This window comes from Somniosus microcephalus, chromosome 11, assembly GCF_052327205.1.
Source record: "Somniosus microcephalus isolate GS21.2 chromosome 11, FLI_Smic_1.0, whole genome shotgun sequence".
Lineage (NCBI taxonomy): Eukaryota > Metazoa > Chordata > Chondrichthyes > Squaliformes > Somniosidae > Somniosus > Somniosus microcephalus.
The window spans coordinates 131,672,242-131,698,301 of record NC_140997.1 but is presented as its reverse complement, the minus strand read 5'-3'; the positions used below and the strand labels follow the sequence as shown (position 1 = coordinate 131,698,301).

The following is a 26,060-nucleotide window of genomic DNA, read 5'->3' as shown; positions in this document are numbered from 1 at the left end:
CATAACATGGTTGAATTCCATATTCAATTAGAGGGTGAGAAGGTTGGATCTCAAACAAGCATGCTAAGCTTGAATAAAGGAGACTATGAAGGTATGAGAGCGGAATTGATTAGAGTGGACTGGGAAAATAGATTAAAGGGTGAGACAGTACATGATCAGTGGTGTACATTTAAGGAGTTATTTTACAACTTCCAAAAAATATATATTCAACTGAGGAAAAAAGGGTGTAAAAGAAAAAATAGCCATCCGTGGCTAAGTAAAGTAATTAAGGATATTATCCGACTAAAAACAAGGGCATATAAGGTAGCCAAATCTAGTGGGAGGATAGAAGATTGGGAAGTCTTTAAAAGACAGCAAAAAATAACTAAAAGATTGATTAAGAAAGCGAAGATAGATTATGAAAGTAAATTTGCAAAAAATATAAAAACAGATATAGTTATATAAAAAGAAAAAGGGTGGCTAAAGTAAATGTTGGTCCCTTAGAGGATGAGACCGGGAAATTAATGGTGGGAAATGTAGTGTCCGTGTGTTGATAGAGACACTGAAGACAGGAGTTGGTTCATAGGTGTTTACTAAGCAAAGTCTGGGGGGGTACTAACGGATATAACACAATATACAGGCTTATATAGCCCGAGTGGCCATTACCGGCATTACAGCACACATGGGGCTCTTAAAGGCACATACACTACAATTCCTCCCTTTTTAGCTAACCAGTACATCATATTTTAAGTAATTATTAATTACATGTTATAAGAAAAATAATATACACATTGCTGTAGTTAATTCATTATAAGTCAGTCTCTCAGGAGGCTTCCTGACTCGGTCCGGATAACGCCTCGGTGGTGTAGTAGTTTCTGGTGGTGTGGTAGGTTCTTTTGGCAAGGCTGATTCGGCTTGAATGCCAGTGTCGGGTTCATCGGGTTCCAGTATCACCGGATCGGAGGTAGATATGGGTATCGTTAGGCGTATAGAGTTGTGGTGTAGGTTGTCCCTTTTCAGATGACTCTATGATTTGGTCAGCATGGCGCCTTATTATGCTTTCTCCGATGTCCACGGTATACATCAGTGGTCCTAGTCGTGTGCAGATAGTTCCAGGCTGCCATTTTTCGGTACGGTAGTCCCGGGCCAAAAGTTGTTGACCTATCTGGAAGGTTCTAGTTGGCCTTTCATTCATGCCTTGAAACTGCCGGTTCTCCACGTCCCTTCTGATGTTGGGCTTGACCAAATCCAGCCGGCATCTTAGGTATCTATTGAAGAACATTATGGCGGGAGTTTGGTTGGTAACCATATGTGTTGCATTCCTGTATGCGAACAAGAACTTATCCACCTTGTGCTGAAGTTTTATGTCTTCATTACCCATGGCCTTTATGGCCTTCTTGAAGGTCTGGACAAACCTTTCAGCCAATCCATTGGTGGCGGGATGGTATGGGGCGGACGTGTAGTGCTTAACCCCATTGTTTTTTAAGAACTTCCTGAATTCTTCGGACACAAATTGCGGTCCATTATCAGAACAGATCTGTTCCGGCAGCCCATTCCTGGCAAATATGGTCCTTAATACTGTGATGGTTTTTTCCGTGGTGGTGGAGGACATCTTTATTACCTCCGGCCAGTTGGAGTGTGCATCAACCGCGATTAAGAACATTGAGTCCATAAATGTACCAGCAAAGTCGATGTGTACCCTTTGCCAGGGAGATGAGGGCCACTCCCATGGATGTAGAGGGGCTAGTGGTGGAGCGTTTTGGACCTTCTGGCATCCTAGGCAGCTCTTGGTCATTTCTTCGATGTCTCCATCGATACCTGGCCACCATACAAACGCCCTGGCTAGGTTCTTCATTTTCACTCCACCCAGATGCCCCTCGTGAAGCTCCTTTAGCACTTTATCCTGGAGTTTGGGTGGAATCACCACTCTGGATCCACACATCAAGGTTCCTCGGCACACTGACAGCTGTTCTCTTCTTTGCGAGAATGCTGGCAACAGTGGTTCGCCATGTGCTGGCCATCCCTTCACTGTTAAATCATAGACCCGTGAGAGAGTCGGGTCATTTCTTGTCTCCCTTTCAATGGCAGAATTTGTTACTGGTAGACATTCCACTATGGTAGAGTGGAACATCTCCACTGGGTCTATTGTAGGTGCCTCTTCTACCGTTGGCAACGGCAGGCGCGATAAACCGTCAGCATTCCCATGCTGTTTTGATCCTTTGTATTCTATGTTGTATTGGTGTGCCCCTAGAAAAAGGGACCACCTTTGTAGCCTTTGCGCTGTCATAATGGGAACACCCTTTTTAGGGTTGAATATGGAGATGAGGGGTTGATGGTCAGTCAACAAGGTAAATTTTTGTCCATGTAGGTAATGGTTGAATTTCTTCACTCCCCATACCAGGCTGAGTGCTTCCCTGTTGATTTGGGCATAGTTACGCTCAGCTGAGTTCAATGAGCGTGACGCAAAAGCTATCAGCCGTTCCGAGCCATCAGGGAATTTATGCGATAATACTGCTCCTATGCTGTAAGGTGATGCATCGCACGCCAGCCTGATTGGCAGTGATGGGTTGTAATGAGCCAAAATTTCTTCGGATGTGATTAAGCCTTTGCATTTATGGAAGGCATGTTTACAGTCTTCGTTCCATTTCCAAATTACTCCTGTTTGTAGTAGTTCATTAAGAGGGTGTAGAAGAGTTGATAAGTTCGGTAAAAATTTATGATGGTAATTTATCAATCCCAGGAACGACCTTAATTGTGAAACATTTTCAGGTGCTGGGGCTTTTATGACCACTTCAATTTTTTCAGGCGACTTATGCAACCCTTCCTTATTTATTATGTGGCCACAATATGATATTTGATTTCGGAAAAATTTGCACTTGGGGCAATTTGCTCGTAGGCCCCGTTCTCTCAGCCTAGTGAGCACCTGCTCCAAATTGGCAAGGTGCTCGTTGTCATTTTCTCCTGTTACAAGGATGTCGTCCAGGTAGCATTGAGTACCCGGAATCCCTTGGAGGACTTGCTCCATAGCTCTTTGCCAGATAGCTGGAGCGGATGCTACTCCGAAAACTAGTCGATTGTACTGGTACAGACCTTTGTGTGTATTTATCGTGAGATATTTTTTAGAGGCCTCTTCAACCTCCATCTGTAGATATGCCTGTGCCAAGTCAATTTTGGTGAAACGTTTCCCTCCGGATAGTGAGGCGAAAATATCTTCTATCCTCGGAAGAGGATACTGTACCGTGTGAAGGACCGGGTTTACAGTCACCTTAAAGTCCCCACAGATGCGAATTTTTTTCTGTTCCTCAGAGTTATTTTTCAATGTTTTTTTCATGACTGGAACGATGGGTGTTGCCCATTCGCTCCAATCTATTTTGGATAATACGCCTGCATTTTCCAAATCCTTCAGCTCTGCCTCGACTGCTGGACGAATTGCGTATGGCACTGGTCTTGCTTTAAAAAACTTGGGAATTGCTGCATCTTCCACTTTTATTGAGGCGGTGATGCCTTTCAAGGTTCCTAGTTTCTCTTGAAACACTTCTTTGGCGTTGGCCAAGATGTCTTTTAATCGTTCAGGTATGATGTCATCATCATTTTTTTTCTTACTGGTCACCGTCAGTGCCTGAATGGAGTGCCAGTCTAAACGTATTTTCCTGATCCATTCACGTCCTAACAGCGGTGGGCCACCATCTTGTAGAATGTATAAATACAACTTTTGTATTTCCTTGCCGTTGTATACAACAGGCACCCTTATTTTTCCTTTGGGGTATACTTTCTGCCCCGTATATATTTTTAAGATAATGGATGTGTCTTTTAAAGGTATATGCGGAAATAGCCTCTCGTAATCCCATCGATTTATTACGGTCAGAGCTGATCCTGTATCTAGCTCCATTTTAACTGGAGACCCTGCTATCATGAGGGTAACCCAAATGGATTGGTAATCATCTTTGGCAAGTACATTATGTAATTTGAGACAGCTTAGTCTCTTGTTTTCGGAGTCGCTATCGCTCTTCTGGTCTTCGGAGCTACTGTCCGTCATCATTTGTACCTTTCTGTACTTTTCTTTATTGATTTTTTTTTTCCTGTCTGTGGATTTATTTTGTCCAGATCGGCATACCCGTGCAATGTGTCCAATCTTTCCGCATTGCCTGCATGCTTTGTCCTTGAACCAGCAGTCCCTCTGGTTATGGGTGGATCTGCCGCAGCGATACCATCTTTCGAAACCCTGTGTCATTTCATGGGTGCCGAAGTTCTGTGTCTTTTGTTGTATCTCTGCAGCTCCTCTTGCTGCTGCTTCGTATGATACAGCCATACTGAAAGCCTTGTCCAGTGTTAAATCTTTTTCAGAAAGCAGCCTTTTTTGTGCTCCTTCACTTAAGGGACTGCAGACGAATTTGTCTCGAAGATAATCTGCTAGTCCTGCCCCGAATTGGCAGTATTTTGATAGCTTTCTTAATTCGGTGAGGTAATCAGCGTTACTTTCATTCTTGTGTTGATTTCTCTTGAAGAATTTGAATCATTCCGCTATCGTCAGCGGTGTTGGGTTTAAGTGCTCCTGCAGGGTATCAACAATTTCTTTAAAATCCTTGTCCTTTGGTTTGGCTGGAGTGATTAAATTCCGTAACAGCCCGTATGCCGTTGCGCCCATTAGATTCAGCAGTACTGAAGCTTTTTTTTCATCTTCTATTCCATTTGCAGTGCAATATACCTCTACTCTTTCCACATATGTGGTCCAATCCTCTATTTAGCTATCAAAAGCATCAATATTGCCAGACTTAGGCATCTTAGAAAAGATATGGCGCTTCCCGCGCTTTTCTTTTTTTTCCTGCAGAAAAGATATGGCGCTTCCCGCGCTTTCCCGCCGCTGCTGCCGATGACAACGCTGTTTCCCGCGGTTTTCGTTCTTTCTTTAAAATTTATTTATTTACATTTGGAGACTCGTTCCCGCCGGACTTTCTCTCTAGGTCTGAACGCCGACCTGCTTGCAGCGCCGGCCGTCTCCCGAGTGCTCCCTCCCCGTCTGTTATTGCTTGCCTCCGATTTCGCTGCTTGTCCCAGCTGTAGAGCCAGCCTGACGCCCAGGAAGGATTAGCGCAGTACCTGCCACCAGCTTGGCCAGCTGGTGAAACCACAGCTTCTTTCACTTTCTTGAGTCTTCTGGACGCCCGAGGAATCGATGTCCTTGAGGTGCTGCTGAATTGCAGGTAAGTCCGTTTCCACTTCATCGCCACTGTAGTGTCCGTGTGTTGATAGAGACACTGAAGACAGGAGTTGGTTCATAGGTGTTTACTAAGCAAAGTCTCGGGGGGTACTAACGGATATAACACAATATACAGGCTTATATAGCCCGAGTGGCCATTACCGGCATTACAGCACACATGAGGCTCTTAAAGGCACATACACTACAGCAAATATGGAGATGGCAAAAACGCTGAACAAATATTTTGTATCAGTCTTTACGGTAGAGGACACTAAGAATATCCCAACACTGGACAAACAGGGGGCTCGAGGGGGGGAGGAGCTAAATACGATTAAAATCACTAAGGAAGTGGTACTTGGTAAAATAATGGGACTCAAGGCGGATAAATCCCCTGGACCTGATGGCTTACATCCTAGGGTCTTGAGGGAAGTGGCGGTAGGGATTCTGGATGCATTGGTAATAATTTTCCAAAACTCCCTGGACTCAGAAAAGGTCCCAGCAGATTGGAAAACTGCTAATGTAACACCCTTATTTAAAAAGGGTAGTAGGCAGAAGGCTGGAAACTATAGACCTGTTAGCCTAACATCTGTGGTTGGTAAAATGTTAGAGTCCATTATTAAGGAGACAGTAACGGGACATTTGGATAAACATAATTTAATAGGACAAACTCAGCATGGTTTCATGAAGGGGAAGTCATGTTTGACAAATTTGCTTGAGATCTTTGAGGAAGTAACATACAGGGTGGATAAAGGGGAACCAGTGGACGTAGTGTATTTAGACTTCCAAAAGGCATTTGACAAGGTGCCACACAAAAGATTATTGCTCAAGATAAAAAATCACGGGATTGGGGGTAATATTCTGGCGTGGGTGGAGGATTGGCTCTCTAACAGAAAGCAGAGAGTTGGGATAAATGGTTCGTTCTCAGACTGGCAATCAGTAACTAGTGGTGTTCCGCAGGGGTCAGTGCTGGGTCCCCAACTCTTTACAATCTATATTAACGATTTGGAGGAGGGGACCGAGTGTAACATATCAAAGTTTGCAGATGATACAAAGATGGGAGGGAAAGTAGTGAGCGAGGAGGACATAAAAAACCTGCAAAGGGACATAGGCTAAGTAAGTGGGCAGAGATTTGGCAGATGGAATGGAATACTGGAAAGTGTGAGGTTATGCACTTTGGCAGGAAAAATCATAGAGCAAGTTATTATCTTAATGGCAAGAAACTGGAAAGTGCTGTAGTACAAAGTGATCTGGGGGTCCTGGTGCATGAAACTCAAAAAGTTAGTATGCAGGTGCAGCAAGTGATCAAGAAGGCCAATGGAATGTTGGCTTTTATTGCTTGGGGGATAGAATATAAAAACAGGGAGGTATTGCTGCAGTTGTACAAGGTATTGGTGAGACCGCACCTGGAATACTGCATACAGTTTTGGTGTCCATACTTAAGAAAAGACATACTTGCTCTCGAGTCAGTACAAAGAAGGTTCACTCGGTTAATCCCGGGGATGAGGGGGTAGTCATATGAGGAGAGGTTGAGTAGATTGGGACTCTACTCATTGGAGTTCAGAAGAATGAGAGGTGATCTTATTGAAACATATAAGATTGTGAAGGGGCTTGATCGGGTGGATGCGGTGAGGATGTTCCCAATGATGGGTGAAACTAGAACTAGGGGGCATAATCTTAGAATAAGGGGCTGCTCTTTCAAAACTGAGATGAGGAGAAACTTCTTCACTCAGAGGGTGGTAGGTTTGTGGAATTTGCTGCCCCAGAAAGCTGTGGAAGCTACATCATTAAATAAATTTAAAGCAGAAATATAGTTTCCTAGAAGTAAAGGGAATTAAGGGTTACGGGGAGCGGACAGGAAATTGGACATGAGTCTAGGTTCGGAATGGTCATGGCCCTGTGGGTAGTGGAGCAGGCCCAGGGGCCGTGTAGCCTGATCCTGCTCCTACTTCTTGTGTTCTAATTCTGTGTTAGATTTCAGGAGATGGTTTTATTCCTGTTCCTGGCTGGGGTGGAGATCGCCTTTACAGAAGGTAAGTACTGTAGAAAATACAGGGACAGAGTGATCTCCTGGACGAGTTTCGATTGCCTAGATGGGTCGGAGAGGAATTTCCCAGATTTTTTCTCCCAAATTGGCCATTGGGTTTTTTATCTGGATTTTCGCCTCTCCCGGGAGATCACATGGGTTCGGGTGGGATGGAGAGTGATAGTAGATTTGAGGTTCGGATCAGATCAGCCATGATCTTATTGAATGGCGGAGCAGGCTCGAGGGGCCGATTGGCCTACTCCTGCTCCTATTTCTTATGTTCTTATGTAAAAATGCCCGCTTGGCAAGGCAGATCAGGGAACAGGAAGAGAGAGTGCAGGAGGTAAAAGCCGCTTATAAGCTAGCAAATGAACAGGGGTTTGAGGAGGCAGACCACGGCCCCTGTAAAGAGAGGATAGAAAATCTGAGCCGGGCCCTCCGGAGGGCAAAAGGCATGGTGTGCCTCATAAGCCCAAAGGCAGGCCAGGCAGATTTTATGGGGAACGAGGGGAGGACAGTTCCAACGTCACCGGTAGTGCCTAGGGACGACCCGGTTGAGAGAGAGGAGACCTCACGGACACCACCCGTAGCGCCAAGTTTTAGCAAGGTTTGGCAGCAAAGGGGGGTGAAACCGGGGGTGGAACCCGAAGTGGAGCCAGAGGTGGAGGCGGAGGTAGAGCAAACCCCACCCAAGAGGCCGGAGCCGGGACCGATGTGCCCAGCGCAGCATCGGAGGTTCGGCCCACCCGCCAATGGCGACAATGAGGGACCCCTCCAAAACCAGTTCGTATTACCCTTCGACACCCAACAGCTCAGGGTTATGGTCAACCATATCCCAAAGCTTTCCGCAAAGGGAGACCCCTCGATCCACTTCAGGGAAATAGAGCAGACCGCCAGCATCAACAACTGCAACGACGCTGAGAAGGCCAAAATGCTGCTATTCTCCCTGGAGAGTAATCTCCTCCAATCCCTCTCTGACGAGTGTAAATGGGGGCAGAGCGGGTACGAGGAGCTTAGAGATGCGGTTCTAGAGGCCATGGGGATGGATGAGGGAAGTCCCTTCTCCCGCGTGGAGAAGACGATCCAGCTTTCTGGAGAAACCCCGCAGGCTTTTGCGGACCGGCTGTGGCCGGTGTGCCCGGGGATGCCAGGCCGGACGTTCCTGAACGGGGATTCCCTGACACATTGGCTCCGGTGCCTGGTGGCAAACAGCTTGCCACAGGTCCGGGCCAAGGCAGAAGCCTGGTTCGACCCCAAAGATCCCCAGACCACAGAGCTCATGGTAATTAGGCAGCTAACCCTCGCCTACAAAAACGGCAGGGGAACCGATGCACACCCACCCAAGGAGAAGGTGCATGAGATAAAACCAGGAGTGCAGAGTAGAAAGGAATGGCACCAGGAAGGGAGTAACACCCCCAGCACCAAGACCAATTGTTACGGTGTGGGAAGGATGGTCACTGGCGGAAGGAGTGCAAAAACCCTCGGAAGGATAACAAGGGAAAGCAACCCACAGCCCCAGCCCAAAAGGCGGGGGTAGGGACCCCTTCCGCAGAGGTTGAGTCACTTTTGGATGCCATGAGGTCCTTATTGACTGGCCAGGGGAGAGTAGCAGCTGCCACCGGTGCTCTCACCCCGTCAGCCCCATCCAACCCACAGCCGTGACTAGAGCCGGCGCAGCCTGTTTATCTGTGTTCGCTCCGATATGATGAGTGGTGGAGACCCCTTTTGGAGATGGAGGTGGAAAAGGTGACAGGGACCTATCTGTTGGATACGGGGGCATCGCGCACCGTGATCTACTCAGCTAATCCCAGCACCTCACCTCTCTCCAGCGGGTCCCATACAGTCTATCGGGGTTCACGGGTAGGGAACAGGCTGGCTCGGTCTCCATCCCGTTTGCCATTCGGATAGGACTGCTCCGCTCCAAGTGGACGTGTGTCCTGATGAAATGGGACGTGGAGGATGGAAGAGGGGTCCTGGGGGCCGACTTTATCGTAGGTCACGGGATCCTGGTAGATTTGAGGAATCACTGCCTTTGGGGGGCAGGAAAAGTAAAGAACGGTGAGATCGTAGTTATCCCGGGTAAGGAAGGGAAAGGGACCCTCTGCACCATGAAGCCCAAAGAGGATTATAACCTCGGGCTCATGGTCAGCAACATCCCACCAGAGTTCCAGGCATTTGAGCAGGGCCACCTGGCCACATTTGCCACTCACAAACACGACTGCGGGAGGGTCACAGGGTTTCAGGTCAGCGTAGACGGGGACCCCATGGCCCGACCACAGAAACAGTATAACTTCCCCAGGGAAGCAGAACCGGACATGGAAGCAGCCATGTCCTCGTTAGTGCAGCAGGGAGTTCTGAGACTGATAGCTACCCACATGAATTCTCCGTTGTGGCCGGTCAGAAAGCCGGACAATTCCTGGAGGGCCACGGTGGACTATCGGGTGCTCAATAGCAACATCCCGGCCTGCGCACCCACAGTAGCAGCAGTTGCCGACCTCATCGGGAGTATTCCAGCATCCGCGACCACTTTCACGGTGCTGGATACAGGAAACTTTCTGGTATCCGGCACTGACGGGACCGAGCTGGTGTCGGTCGATCAACACTGCCGGAGAAACCAGCGCTAATGTTAAAACATACGGAGCTTCTGAGCTCCATATCTAGCAACAAACCCTGTTGCTTAGCAACAGCTTCAAAACAGTTGGCGCAGCTTGCAAGCGTCTCTGTAGCTAAGCAACAGCTTCAGCTAGACGCTTGCAGAGCCAGGAATGGAGAAAAAAAGCAACGAAAAGTAAAAAAAGTTATCTGAACCGACTCCTGAATTTTGCCGGTGGATAGAGCATTCCGGAGATTTAACCTCCGTTTAAACGAAAATTTCCTGTATTTCAAATGGGTTTTGGTCCATCCCTGTAAGGAGGGAGGATCAGTACAAGTTTGCCTTTACGTTGAAAGGGCAACAGTACACGTGGAACTGTTTGCCACAGGGCTTCCACAACAGCCCTAGCATTTTCCATCAGTGCATGGCCGACAATTTGAAGGATTTTAGCCAGCCTAGGCAGTTGGTTCAATATGTGGATGACCTGCTCTTGTTCACTGATTCGAAAGAGGAGCATGGCCCGCTATTGGCCGAACTGCTGGAGCTGTTAGGACAGAAGGGTTTCAAGGTAAATCCCAAGAAGGCGCAGATCGGCCAGCAGGAGGTGAAATTCCTCGGTCTGACCGTGCGCGCTGGAGAAAGGGCCATAGATAAGGCTGGGGAAGGAGAGTCCCGGGACCCCTATTGGGCAGGTCCGGAAGCCGCAGTCCGGGACAAGGGAGGCACACGGTGGGTAGTTTTGGCCCCGGACCCAAAGCGGGTCCGGGCCCAAGATCCCATCTGTAAGACCGTCCCGGTGAGGAAAGAGAGAGGGAAGCCCCTAGAAGGTCCGTTCGGGGCAGCGGGAGAGCCTTCAACACAGGTTTTAAAACAGGCCGCTGGTTATATCAACCAGTGTAAGCTGTTTCAGCCTGAAAGGAGAAAACAGCCAGTTAGGAAAAGGTCTGAGGGTAAAGATCCTCAGTCTGCAGCAGGAGCGAGTTCACAGACTGCACAGGCAGGCGCTGTGGCTTGTTTGAAGGGAGGGGCCATCCCGCCCATCGGTTGGGACACTCCCCTACTCTTCTGGGATCCAGACGAGGGGGAGGGACCTGAGGGCAAAAACCCCGCCCCTAACCCAGGTGTAGCGAGGGAGGAACCTGAGGTCGAAAACCCCGCCCCGGACCCAGCCATGGGACCTGAGGGCGGAGACTCTCAGCTTGCAGCAGCAGGCTGTGAAAAGTTACCTGCCCCCAGCCCAGGTTCGGGAGGGGTCAAGCCTGGGGGAGCAGCGGTTCGGGTAAAAGGCCCAGCGGCCAAGACAGCCCCACCCGCCAAAGCCCCCAGAAGGTCCCCACGGACGCCCCAGCCAAGAAAGCCATGGTCACCAGCCCTCAAGTTACCAAGGGCCGCCCCGCGAGCTAGGGAGAGGTCCAAAGACAGAGGTCCTCAGCCAGCAGCCACGGGCTGCGGGGGACCAACAGTGCAGGACTGTGCGGTCACGCCGGGGGTAGCGGCGAGCCGCAGTCCAACCAGGGATTAGCCTGGCCGCCCGGAGACGGGCAGCGGATGTACATAGTTTTAGTTTAAGTTTAAGTAAAGTGTAATTATTTAGCTTAAGTTTGGGTGTTTATAATTTAAGTTAAATAAGGTGATGGGTAGTCTTATGTAAGTAGTCTGTTAAGAGTGTATATTTGGGTCGAGGTCGCGGGACCCGACCATGCCTCACCAAGCCAGAGAATCTCTTTGGGACCTGGCTGCATGTTTTTACATCTTTCTGCAGAAAGATTTTCGGGATGGAATGGATCGTGATCCTATTCGCCCTGATCGGGATGAGTGTGGAGAGGAGGGGTGACGTCCAAGACTCCCACATCTACGGGTGTTTGGGAGACAAGGCGCCCCTAGCGATCGATGGGAACGGTGAACGGGATGCGGAGGAGACCGCCGTCTACTTCCACGAGGGAAGGTGGCCAGGATGGTTGGGGTCTAATTCGTCTCAGTACTCCAGCCAAACCGGAAGCCTCCCTCCTGTGCCCCCGGGTACGAGTCATTACCACAAGGGTCAGCGTCACCGTTGGAAAGCGAATATGTTTGACGTGTAAAGGACACATTCCACTGGATAGGTGGTGGTGGCTCAGGAAGTTGAGCAAGGACATGAGGAACCCCGAAGTCGAATGGGAATGGTTGGGAAACAGCACATTACAGGGACTCATGGAGGACTAAGCGTGTGTTGGGACAAGTGGTGGGAACTGGGTCAAGCGATTTACATCTGTATGTGGGGGTCAGAGACGGTCTGCCCCGCAGGCATAGCCATCTTTTTCCACCGACAGTGGCAAGGCGCCGGGGAGGGGATGAGGTGGGATACCAGCCTGAAGGCGTGCACAGTCCCATACTCTCCGATCCCAGTCAACGCCACTGAGCTGGTAACCCGCCCCCGTAAGCCCCCGCACATGGCGCAGGCGGCGAGGCTATCCAGGGAAGATTGCCCCACCGCCACCAAGGGACCAGGGAATGGGTTGGTACTAGTCCCCACCAATCAGATGCTGTACCAGGGGGTACACTACGCGGTGGCCTCCGTGATTTTAAATCTCATGGAGGTACATTTACCGGAGTGGTGCCCCAAAGAAACAGAGCAGCTTTACCAGGCCCTATTAAAAGACATGTTCAAGAAGTTTTATGAGTTCGACTTTGCCCACGTGGACAAGACCGAACTCTACACCACACACCAAGAATTTTTGGGCAATGCAGGGAGACAAAGAAGGGGTGTATGGAATGATGTTTTTACTGCGTTTAATACTGGGTCCTCTGTCATCAACAGCTTGGATGACATAGAGCTGCAGACCCAGATAAACGGTTTAAAAACACAGTTAAAAAGGATATTGCTGGATGAGAACAAGGTAGTGGGCTCGGAGTTGCATGAGGGCCAGGCCATGACGGTCCATTTAAAGGAGATCATAGCCGAGTTGGAAAAGCACGCAAAGACGGTAAATGCTCTCATAAGGGTGGACAGAAATGCTTCTGACCAAGCTGCGCAGAATGAGGTGTGCATGTTATACGGGGCGTGGTTACTGGGCGAGGGCCGCAGTAATCTGGAGGATTTAAAACAAGGTTTGGTCCCCTCCTGGATTAGCAACAAGCACCTCGCAGCCCTCCACCCTTTTGAGAATGCATTGAGCCCGTGCCAACTCTGGCTAGTCTCCAAAGCCTATCCAGTCCCCGTGGATTGTGGGCGGTCCAACCACACAATCATGGTAGTAGTAGTTAGGATGCCGGTCATGGGTAGAACAGCCCGACCCGCACCGGTATACAGGGTTGAGAACATTAGAGTCATTCAAGGGGGTGCACACATTCGTTTCACAGCGGTCCCGCCTTACGTCATTAAGTGGGAGCACGCTATGACAAGTACTGACCTCTCAGGGTGCCGGAGCCGGGGAGCACACATAATCCTGTGTCCCCAGCACTTGAATGCCTTTTCGAAACCGCAGTGTGGGTTCAGAGCTGCTGACGCGAAGGCTATAAATTGTACCATGGAGGCAATGGCACAAGGCCATGTTCCCCCGCGAATTCACAGAAACCCTATCTCTACGGTTTTCTGTTCGAGTGTATAAAAATGTTTCTGTGAAACTATAACGGCTTTGAGTATTTTGGTCAGATGTTCAGGGAGAGGGGGAATTTCGTAGCCAAAGTGCGCTACGTACTTCTGCAAGTTCGTAAAATTCTCCTTCACAGTGAGGTGAACAGTGGAGGGTTCAGGAATGGGGACAATTCGGTCCTGGGCCACTTGAACTTCTGCCTTGGGTTTAAAACAGAAACTGCTGTCACTAACCGGGCACCAGCTATGTTGTCCATGCTGGTAGTGGGACGTGCCGGTGGTGACACAATATGTCCCACCCCCTATATATGCTACCTGCGGGGGAACATGGCCTTGTGCCATTGCCTCCAGAGAGCACCAAGAGCGAACCCCGAACCCAACCGCTGTTTTGAGTCTGACAAACCTTTTGATTGGTGAGCATGAAGTTCTGACCCCTCACAGCTTAATCTAGTTAGGTATAGGAGGTGGGTTAAGGATAAGGGGATTGTTAAGATAGTTGTTTTCCCTCGATGTGCCATGTGTTCCCCATTCCCTGCATAAGTATAAGTATTATTATGATTCTCTTGTAATTTTTGCCTGTAGAAGTGTACATTGTAGTGTATGTACCTTTAAGAGTCCCTGTGTACTGTAATACCGGTAGTGACCACTCGGGTATATAAGCCTGTATAGCGTCTTGTATCTTTTAGTTCACCTCCAGACTTTGTTCAGTAAACACCTGTTAAACCAACTCCTGCATTCCGTGTCTCCATTAACACACGGATACAACAGTGGCGACGAATTGGAAACGGACTTACCTGCAATTCGGCAGCACCTCAAGGAGATCGATTCCTCAGACGAAGGTCGAAGAAAAAAAAAAACCCCAAAAAACTGTGGTTTCACCAGCTAGCTGGGCTGGTGGCAGGTACTGCACTAATCCTTCCTGGGCGGCGGGCTGGGGCTCGATCGGGTGGCTCTGCAGCGGGGCCGAGCAGCGAGTCGGAAGGCGAAGGCAAACAGAGAAGGAGGGTGGAGCACTCGGGAGACGGCCGGCGCTGCAAAGCAGGTCGGCGTTCGGACCAAGCAGAGGGAGGGAAAAGTCCCAGAGAGTCCGGCGGGAATGAGTCTCCAACTATTAAAAATATCTCTGTAAATAAAAACCGTGGAGAACAGCGTTGTCAGCAGCGGCAGCAGCGGGAAAGCGCGGGAGGTGCCATTTTTGATTTTCAGGATGCCTAAGACTGGCAATATTACTGCTTTCGATAGTGATATAGAGGATTGGACCACATATGTGGAAAGAGTAGAGGTATATTGCACAGCGAATGAAGTAGAGGATGATAAAAAGGCATCGGTACTTCTAAATCTGATGGGCGCAAGGACATACAGGCTGTTACGAAACTTAATCACTCCAGCCAAACCGATGGACAAGAATTTTAAGGAGATTGTTGATACCCTACAGGAGCACTTAAACCCAACACCGCTGCTGATAGCGGAACGATTCAAATTCTTCAGGAGGAATCAGCACAAGAATGAAAGTAACGCTGATTACCTCACCGAATTAAGAAAGCTGTCAAAGCACTGCCAATTCGGGGCAGGACTGGCAGATTCTCTACGAGACAAATTCGTCTGCGGTCTCCTAAGTGAAGGAACACAGAAAAGGCTACTTTCTGAGAAAGATTTGACACTAGACAAGGCTTTCAGTGTGGCTGTATCATACAAAGCAGCAGCAAGAGGAGCTGCAGAGATACAGCAAAAGCCACAGAACTTCGGCACCCATGAAATGACACAGGGTTTTGAGAGATGTTATTGCTGCGGCAGATCCACCCATGACCAGAGGGACTGCTGGTTCAAGGACAAAGCATGCAGGCAATGCGGAAAGATGGGACACATCGCACGTGTATGCCGATCTGGAAACAAAAAATCCAGTGACAGAAAAAAAATCAATAAGGAAAAGTACAGAAAGGTACAAATGATGACGGACAGTAGCTCCGAAGACCAGAAGAGCGATAGCGACTCCGGAAACAAGAGACTAAGCTGTCTCAAATTACATAATGTAATTGCCAAAGAAGATTACCAGACCATTTGGGTTACCCTCACGATAGCGGGGTCCCCAGTTAAAATGGAGCTAGATACAGGATCAGCTCTGACCGTCATAAGTCGATGGGATTACGAGCGGCTATTTCCGCATATACCTTTGAAAGACACATCCATTATCTTGAAGACATATACGGGGCAGAAAGTATACCCCAGAGGGAAAATAAAGGTGCCTGTTGTATACAACGGCAAGGAAATACAGAAGTTGTATTTATACGTTCTGCAAGATGGTGGTCCACCGCTGTTGGGACGTGAATGGATCAGGAAGATACGTTTAGACTGGCACTCCATTCAGGCACTGACGGTGACCAGTAAGAAAAAAAATGATGATGACGTCATACCTGAACGATTAAAAGACATCTTGGCCAACGCCAAAGAAGTGTTTCAACAGGAACTAGGAACCTTGAAAGGCGTCACCGCCTCAATAAAAGTAGAAGTTGCGGCAATTCCCATGTTTTTTAAGGCAAGGCCGGTGCAATACGCAATTCGTCCAGCAGTCGAGGCAGAGCTGGAGAATTTGGAAAAGGCAGGCGTGTTATCCAAGGTAGATTGGAGCGAGTGGGCAACACCCATCGTCCCGGTCATGAAGAAAACGTTGAATAATGATAAATCTGAAGAACAGAGAAAAATTCGCATCTGTGGGGACTTCAAGGTGACTGTAAATCCGGTCCTTCACACGGTACAGTATCCTCTTCCGAGGATAGAAGATATTTTTGCCTCACTATCCGGAGGGAAACGTTTCACCAAAATTGACTTGGCACCGGCATATCTACAGATGGAGGTTGAGGAGGCCTCTAAAAAGTATCTCACGATAAACACACACAAAGGCCTGTACCAGTACAATCGACTGGTTTTCGGAGTAGCATCAGCTCCAGCTATTTGGCAAAGAGCTATGGAGCAAGTCCTGCAAGGGATTCCGGGGACTCAATGCTACCTAGACAACATCCTTGTAACAGGAGAAAACGACAATGAGCACCTTGCCAATTTGGAGCAGGTGCTCACTAGGCTGAGAGAACGGGGCCTACGAGCAAATCGCCCCAAGTGCGAATTTTTCCAGAAACAAATATCATATTGTGGCCATATAATTAACGAAGAAGGGTTGCATAAGTCACCTGAAAAAATTGAAGTGGTCATAAAAGCCCCAGCACCTGAAAATGTCTCACGATTAAGGTCATTCCTGGGATTGATAAATTACTATCATAAATTTTTACCGAACTTGTCAACTATTCTGCACCCTCTTAATGCACTGCTACAAACGGGAGTAATTTGGAAATGGAGCGAAGACTGTAAACATGCCTTCCATAAATGCAAAGGCTTGATCACGTCCAAGGAAGTGTTGGCTCATTACAACCCATCACTGCCAATCAGACTGGCGTGCGATGCATCCCCTTACGGCGTAGAAGCGGTATTATCGCATAGATTCCCTGATAGCTCGGAGCGGCCGATAGCTTTTGCGTCACGCTCATTGAACTCAGCTGAGCGTAACTATGCCCAGATCGACAGGGAAGCACTCAGCCTGGTGTGGGGAGTGAAGAAATTCAACCATTACCTGCACGGACAAAAATTTACCTTGTTGACTGACCATCAACCCCTCGTCTCCATATTCAACCCTAAAAAGGGCGTTCCCATTATGACAGCGCAAAGGCTACAGAGGTGGTCCCTTTTCCTAGGGGCACACCAATATGACATAGAATACAAAGGATCAAAACAGCATGGGAATGCTGACGGTTTATCGCGCCTACCGTTGCCAACGGTAGAAGAGGCACCTACAGTGGACCCAGTGGAGATGTTCCACTCAACCATAGTGGAATGTCTACCAGTAACAAATTCTACCATTGAAAAGGAAACGAGAAATGAGCCGACTCTTTCACGAGTCTACGATTTAACGGTGAAGGGATGGCCAGCACATGGCGAACCACTGTTGCCAGCATTCTCGCAAAGAAGAGAACAGCTGTCAGTGTGCCGAGGAACCTTGATGTGTGGATCCAGAGTGGTGATTCCACCCAAACTCCAGGATAAAGTGCTAAAGGAGCTTCACGAGGGGCATCTGGGTGGAGTGAAAATGAAGAACCTAGCCAGAGCGTTTGTATGGTGGCCAGGTATCGATGGAGACATCGAAGAAATGACCAAGAGCTGTCTAGGATGCCAGAAGGTCCAAAACGCCCCACCACAAGCCCCTCTACATCCATGGGAGTGGCCCTCATCTCCATGGCAAAGGGTACATATCGACTTTGCTGGTCCATTTATGGACTCAATGTTCTTAATCGCGGTTGATGCATACTCCAAGTGGCCGGAGATAATAAAGATGTCCTCCACCACCACGGAAAAAACCATCACAGTATTAAGGACCATATTTACCAGTAATGGGCTGCCTGAACAGATCTGTTCTGATAATGGACCGCAATTTGTGTCCGAAGAATTCAGGAAGTTCTTAAAAAACAATAGGGTTAAGCACTACACGTCCGCCCCATACCATCCCGCCACCAATGGATTAGCTGAAAGGTTTGTCCAGACCTTCAAGAAGGCCATAAAGGCCATGGGTAATGAAGACATAAATCTACAGCATAAGGTAGATAACTTCTTGTTTGCGTACAGGAATGCAACACATGTGGTTACAAACCAAACTCCCGCCATGATGTTTTTCAATAGAAGACTAAGATGCCGGCTGGATTTGATCAAGCCAAACATCAGAAGGGACGTAGAGAACCGGCAATTTCAAGGCATGAATGAAAGGCCAACTAGAACCTTCCAGATAGGTCAACAAGTTTTGGCCCGGGACTACCGTACCGAGAAATGGCAGCCTGGAACTATTTGCACACGACTAGGACCGCTGATGTATACCGTAGACATTGGAGAAAGCATAATAAAGCGCCATGCTGACCAGATCATAGAGTCATCTGAAAAGGGACAACCTACACCACAACTCTATACGCCTAATGATGAAGCAGAGATACCCATAGTATTTACCTCCGATCCGGTGATACTGGAACCAGATGAACCCGACACTGGCATTCAAGCCGAATCGACCTTGCCAAAAGAACCTACTACACCACCGAAAACTACTACACCACCGAGGCGTTATCCGGACCGAGTCAGGAAGCCTCCAGAGAGACTGACTTATAATTGATTAACTGCAGCAAATGTGTAGATTATTGTTCTTGTAAACATGTTAATTAATGATTACTTAAAATGTTTTGTACTAATTATCTAAAAGGGGAGGAATTGTAGTGTATGTACCTTTAAGAGCCCCTGTGTACTGTAATACCGGTAGTGACCACTCGGGTATATAAGCCTGTATAGCGTCTTGTATCTTTTAGTTCACCTCCAGACTTTGTTCAGTAAACACCTGTTAAACCAACTCCTGCATTCCGTGTCTCCATTAACACACGGATACAACATACACTAGTAATTCTTTTCCATGAGATTGTATTAAGTTTTCCTCTCCAATAAAATCTTGGTTTTGTTTGCATCCAACCACCTGTCTACTCGAGTCTTCTCTGTACCGCCGCCTTGTACCTAAGTCCGGTGTCTAGAACCCAGGGGCATGGGAGCGATTCGAACCGCTCACAAAACAGTCAGAGGCATAACTGGCTGGGCGCACGCACGCGCCAAGCAACACCAGCACCCCGCCACCCCCTACAGCTCCCAATCTTGATTGCTCTACAGTGACCTCTTCTGGATGTATTCATGTGTGAACATGGAAGCGGGCTCAGCTACAATGTCCTCATGGTCAAAAACAGAATATGCTAGAACACTCAGCAGGGCAGGCAACATCTGTGGAGAAAACAGACAAGGTGATGTATCATGTGCGGAGATCCATTGCCATAACTTTATCAAAGCAGTTCTGTCAAAGAGTCTGTACCCAAAACACCAACTTGTCCCTTCTCTCCACAGATGTTGCCTGCCCTGCTGAGTACCCAGCATATTCTGTTTCTGTCTTAAGATTTCCAGCATTTGCAATATTTTGCTTTGTGTTCCTGTTGTCATGGCTTTCTAGGTTTCTAGAAACTACGTGAAGCATTGGATGGTGGGCAGGGCCCATGTAACCATATTCCAGCGAGTGTCAATGTCTTCAGGGGAGGACGGGTGAAAATTGGCACCAGGAACTTTTACGGCCCAAAACAAACTGCTTCTATTCGCTCTGTAGTTTTTTTTATTCGTTCCTGGGATGCGGGTGTCGCTGGCAAGACCAGCATTTATTGCCCATGAGAAGGAGGTGGTGAGCTGTCTTCTTGAACCGCTGCAGTCTCTGCGGTGAAGGTACTCACACACTGCTGTTAGGGAGGGAGTTCCACGATTTTGACCCAGCGACGATGAAGGAATGGCAGTATATTTCCAAGTCAGGATAGTGTGTGACTTGGAGGTGAACTTGCAGATGATAGTGTTCCCATGCGCCTGCTGCCCTTGTCCTTCTGGGTGGTAGAGGTCACGGGTTTGGGAGGTGCTGCTGAAGAAGCCTTAGTGAGCTGCTGCAGTGCATCTTGTAGATGGTACACATTGCAGCCACGGAGTGCTGGTGGTGGAGGGAGTGAACGTTTAAGGTGGTAGATGGGGTGCCAATCAAGCGGGCTGCTTTGTCCTGGTGTTGAGCTTCTTGAGTGTTGTTGGAGCTGCACTCATCCAGGCAAGTGGAGAGTATTCCATCACACTCCTGACTTGTGCCTTGTAGATGGTGGAAAGGCTTTGGGGAGTCAGGAGGTGAGACACTCACCACAGAATACCCAGCCTCTGACCTGCTCTTGTTGCCACAGTATTTATGTGACTGGTCCAGTTAAGTTTCTGGTCAATGGTGACTCCCAGGATGTCAATGGTGGGGGATTCAGGGATGGTAATGCCGTTGAATGTCAAGGGGCGGTGGTTAGACTCTCGCTTGTTGGAGACAGTCATTGCCTGGCACTTGTGTGGCTTGAATGTTACTTGCCACTTATTAGCCCAAGCCTGAATGTTGGCCACGTCTTGCTGCATGTGGGCATGGACTGTTTCATTATCTGAGGAGTTGCGAATGGAACTGAACACTGCAATCATCAGCGAACATCCCCACTTCTGGCCTTATGATGGAGGGATAAAGCAGCTGAAGATGGTTGGGCCTAGGACACAGCCCTGAGGAACTCTTGCAGCGATGTCCTGGGGCTGTGATGATTGGCCACCAACAACCACAACCATCTTCCTTTGTGCCAGGTATGACTCCAGCCAGTGGAGAGTTTTCCCCCTGATTCCCAATGACTTTAGTTTTACTAGGGCTCCTTGATGCCACACTTGGTCAAATGCTGCTTGATGTCAAGGGCAGTCACTCTCACTTCACCTCTGGAATTCAGCTCTTTCGTTCATATTTGGACCAAGGCTGTAAGGAAGTCTGGAGCCTAATGGTCCTGGCGGAACCCAAGCTTAGCATTGGTGAACAGATTACTGGTGAGTAAGTGGCGCTTGATAGCACTGTCACCGACACCTTCCATCACTTTGCTAATGATTGAGAGTAGACTGATGGGGCGGTAATTGGCCGGATTGGATTTGTCCTGCCTTTTGTGGACAGGACACACCTGGGCAGTTTTCCACATTGTCGGGTAGATGCCAGTGTTGTAGCTGTACTGGAATAGCTTGGCTACAGGTGTGGCTAGTTCTGGAGCACAAGTCTTCAGCACGACAGCCGGGATGTTGTCAAGGCCCATAGCCTTTGCTGTGTCCAGTGCGCTCAGTCGTTTCTTGATATCACATGGAGTGAATCGAATTGGCTGAAGACTGGCTACTGTGATGGCGGGGACCTCAGGAGTAGGCCGAGATAGATCATCCACTCTGCACTTCTGGCTGAAGATGGTTGCAAACGCTTCAGCCTTATCTTTTGCACTCGCGTGCTAGGCTCCACCATCATTGAGGATGGGGATATTATTTAATTCTTCACCATCATTCACAACTGGATGTGGCAGGAGTTTTGATCTGATCCGTTGGTTGTGGAATCGCTTATCTCTATCTATAGCCTGCTGCTTCTGCTATTTAGCATGCATGTCGTCCTGTGTTGCAGCAATCCCCAGGTTGGTACCTAGGTACATCTGGTGCTGCCCCTGGCTCTTCTACACTCTTCATGGAACTAGGGTTGGCCCCTGGCTTGATGGTAATGGTAGAGTGAGGGATATGCCGGGCAATGAGGTTACAGATTGTGATGGAATACAGTTCTGCTGCTGTTGATGGCCCCCACAGCGCCTTATCGATGCACAGTTTTAAGCTGCTAGATCTGTTCTGAATCTATCTCGTTTAGCACGGTGGTAGTGCCACACAACATGATGGAGGGTGTCCTCAGTGTGAAGACAGAACTTCGTCTCCACAAGGACTGTGCGGTGGTCACTGCTACCAATACTGTCATGGACAGATGCATCTGCGACAGGTAGATTGGTGAGGACGAGGTCAAGTAGATTTTTCCCTCGTGTTGGTTCTCTCACCACCTGCCACAGGCCCAAGTCTGGCAGCTTTGTCCTTCAGTTCTCAGCCAGCTCGGTCAGCAGTGGTGCTACCGAACCACTCTTGGTGATGGACATTGAAGTCCCCCACCCAGAGTACCCCAACCCACCCTTGCTACCCTCAGTGTTTCTTCTAAGTGGTGTTCAACATGGAGGAGTACTGATTCTTCAGCTGAGGGAGGGCGGTAAGTGGTAATCAGCAGGAGGTTTCCTTGCCCATGCTTGATCTGAAGTCATGAGATTTCGTGGGGTCCGGTGTCAATGTTGAGAACTTGTGCCCGATAGTTCTTTGTGATTTACACTCATTGAATTAATTAAATGAATGCTGCTTTATCTCTGCATAAGATACTTTGCAACACCCCTTGGTTCCCTGTGTGATCAGTAAGCATTTGCTTTTGTCACAATGCTTGCACAGTAACATGCATTCTCTGTTGTCACTCCATCGAGATTTAAGGACGGCATGAGAACTTGTCTATTTCTGAAAGCACGCTTCAGTGAGTAAAGTCTAAATGTTATATATGTGACGACAAGAGCTAAAAGGGATTTGGTCAGTTACTAAATCACAGCATACATAAACAATGCTTTTATGGTTAGTTCTGTACAAACCCCCTTACCCAGGAGCACTGCTTGCTTTCAACATTCTCCTTGCACTGCCACCAAACCACCCATGGTTCCATATATATACTATAATAATCGTCTTAGTGCAGATTAAAATGTTCCAATTTTCTTGATCCCTTTTTTTGATTACAGTGATGGAAAGACACAGGATTACGATGAGGGGAGGTTTTACAGAACCAGTCTACTACTATACAGTGATACTGCTGACGTTGAATTAGTCTCCAAAGCTGCTGCCACTAACCCATATTTTGATAATTTCAAATCTTGCCTTTTCCTTCTGTTCAATCATTTTTATGGTGTTTGTCCAGTGATTCTGTCTCTGGTGAGTTAAGTATTTGAACCACTGCAAGAGAGCAGGTTGATCATCCATCACACAGGAGCACAGTTTGTTTCCACAGGGAGAGCTGAGCTCAATCATCCTGTACAGTGGGAGTTTGGACAAGAACATTAATTGTAGATGAGGTATAAAATTCACTTACCAAAAAATCCAAATTAATTTGGAACAAAATTTACACAATTCCTCAATTAAACTGGATTAATTTGATGCGATTTGACCCTTTTTGCACAGATTCATTACTCACAGTAAACTCAGTCTGGGGAGGAAACAAATTACACCTCAGACTTTAAAGTGAAACCATCTCTTTTCTTAAACTTGAAAAGCTAAGCCTTAAATGATCAAAACCTGCTCACAATTCTCCCTCATATCGCCCAGCCTGTGTTTCTTGGGTGTACGAGTGTGCTACTGGGACGAGTGAGCCAGATTTATAGTACATGTTGGGTACACCGCCTTCAGTGTGCCAGTGCAGCCTTTAGTCGCCTGAGGAAGAGAGTGTTTGAAGACCAGGACCTCAAACCCAACATTAAGCTCATGGTCTACAGAGCAGCAGTGATTCCCACCCTGCTGTATGTCTTAGAGACATGGACCATGTACAGCAGGCACCTCAAAGCACTAGAGAGGTACCACCAACGCTGCCTCCGCAAGATCCTGCAAATCCATTGGCAGGATAGGCGCACCAACGTCAGTGTTCTCGGTCAGGCCAACATCCCCAGCATCAAAGCTTTGACCACGCTCAATCAGCTCCGATGGATGGGTCACATCGTCCGCATGCCCGATACGAGACTCCCAAAACAAGTGCTCTACTCGGAGCTCCGACATGGCAAGAGAGCCCCAGGTGGGGAGAGGAAACGCTTCAGGGACACCCTCAAAGCCTCCTTGAAAAAGTGCAACATCCCCACTGACACCTGGGAATCCCTGGCCCAAGACCGCTCAAAGTGGAGGGGACGCATTCGGGAAGGCGCCGAACACCTTGAGCCTCTTCGCCGGGAGCAAGCGGAAGCCAAGCGCGAGCAGCGCACGTCAACCCAAGCACCCATCCACCCTTCAACCACCGTTTGCCCCACCTGTGACAGAGACTGAGGACCCGCATTGGACTCATCAGTCACCTGAGAACTTATTTTTAATGTGGAAGCAAGTCATCCTCGGTTCCGAGGGATTGTCTAAGAGAAGACATGTTGGGAGCTGGCCTAAAGAAACTGGTTTCCTGGATTCCAAATTAAAATAGTTCCAGTATAAAGCAGTTTGAACCAATGCAGCCAATGGAGGGAAACTGGGTCTCTGTCCATCAGCTGCATTCCATAGTGTTAACGAAGTCTAGTTACCTTGTCCTGATAGTATCATACCTGCACTAAACATAAGTATTAGGAGCAGGACTAGGCCGCTAAAAGCTGGCAACCATTGGCATTCCACGTGGCAAATTGACACTAAGGGCTAGATTTTCGGGGAGCCGTCAGGTGGGGTTTCAGGCATGTGGGGGGGGGGGGGAAATCCCGACTTTGGGGGTCCCGCCACCATCCCGCCCAAAACCCCACCCCACGTAAGTTTCAGGGGTGGCGAGTACCCGCCCCGCACTGGGACCTGCCGAAACCAGGCGGGAAGGGATTAGTGCCAATTAACTGCCTGTTAACAGGTAGTTAACAGGCAGTTTTTAGCCTAATCCCCATTTTGAGGGGTTTCGTGTGGTTTTCCCGACGGCTCCAAACCATGCCAGGTTGGAGCGGCGGGCCGTCGGGTTGAATGAGTTGGAGGGGTCGCGATGTCGGTGCTCAGGTGAGTGATGGGTGCATGAGTGTAAAGGTAAGTGTGTTTGGTGTGTCTAAAGTGTGTAAAGAACTTTTACTTACCTTCACAGCCTTTCTTCCTCTAGGCGTCGGGAGCGCATCAGTCAGCCAGAACGTAAAGCTGAACGGCTGCGATCTGTCAAAAGTGACAGTGCAGCTTTTAGTGCTGCTGAGATTTCTAACTGAGTCTGCGTAGAAGGACTCAGCTTAGAAATCAAACTGTCAGCGTTTGACAGCTTCAAACAGCTGTAAAACACTGATATTTCATCTATCAGAAATCTTGACAGATGAAATTGCAGTCTGTGACGTCACCTGTTGCCGGGTGGCCCTTAATTGGCCTGCTGAGCCCGCTGGGCGGGCTCAACAAGGTCAATCAAGGGAAAATCGAGCGAATTGTCCGGACGTCGAAGTAGGCGGGTCAGAAACCCGAAAGGGGAAGTCCCGCCTTCTTCCCGACAGGTTCCACAAAATCGACCCCTAAATGTGGGTACAGGTAGACTATCCTTTATCCGAAAACCTCGGGACCTTCTGAATGGCCCACGTGATCCCAGGGGACGCATCGAACTAACTGCGCTCCTGGGATATGCAAGCACTGTGCGCCGGCAGTTGGAGGAGGCCCAGGATCGGAATCCCTTGCGGGCCCACAGCTCAACGGCCGGCACGCTAGCTAAGTGCAGGTCGGGGGCTTGCACCCGCGGGAAGCCCCCGACCCGAATTTCTGGGCCAATAACTCTACTGCAACCTAACCTTCACAAATCCTTTGCTCGAGCCTCTAGTACAGGGTAGATGTCTTCTCCCTGCAGTCCCCTGTCTTTGCTACTCCAGCTTCAGCTTCTAGTCAAACGAACTACTACCCAACTCCCAAGAGTGAAATCCACCAGCCTAACTTGGCAATAGGCCCTGCCAGTCAGATGAATAAAGTTGTTACAGCAGCAATGGGTGCAAACGATCACTAGAATGTTAAACTGTCTTTCACTGTCTACAGCACGCTGGTTCAGATACCTCAATTGATTTCTACCTGCCCTGCTATCCTGTGAATTTAAACCAGTGAGAGTTAAGTTTAGCTTGTTTTTAACATATATTACACCAAGAGCCCCTGTGACAGCATAGTCTAAAATTCTAAAACCTGACACAGGTATGTGCAGGCATTTAGGTATTTTCTTAATTGTTTTTCAAAATGTGCTGTAATATAATGAAACTGAGTGCCACATTAATACTAATCTGCCTGCTTCCTTCATGTCACACTGCAAATGAGATCTGGTGTGTTAAACTGAGTGAGAAGAACAGGGAAAGCTATTTGCCTTGTTGCAAAATGTGTTTCCACTGCTATTGTGTAAAATGTTCTTGATAGAAATGTAGGCCAGATACAAAATTACAGGGCAGGTTTAATAACCTGGAACTCCTTATGTTCTTGCCCTTTGTACAGCTACAAAATAAAATTC

The 26,060-nt window shown here is 48.4% G+C and overlaps 1 protein-coding gene across 6 annotated transcripts in view; it reads right to left on the bottom strand.

The window, feature by feature from the left end:
* dock3 (dedicator of cytokinesis 3) overlaps positions 1 to 26,060 on the bottom strand; it is a 1,512,713-nt gene that overhangs the window by 616,899 nt on the left and 869,754 nt on the right. The window contains exon 1 of one of the 6 annotated variants that reach the window (XM_086001261.1): positions 22,742 to 23,436. The exons of the other annotated variants lie outside the window; for them this stretch is intronic. The gene's annotated coding sequence lies outside the window, so the exon portion shown is untranslated. Of the gene's footprint in view, positions 1 to 22,741; positions 23,437 to 26,060 lie in introns of those variants that run through there. 6 annotated transcript variants of the gene reach the window in all.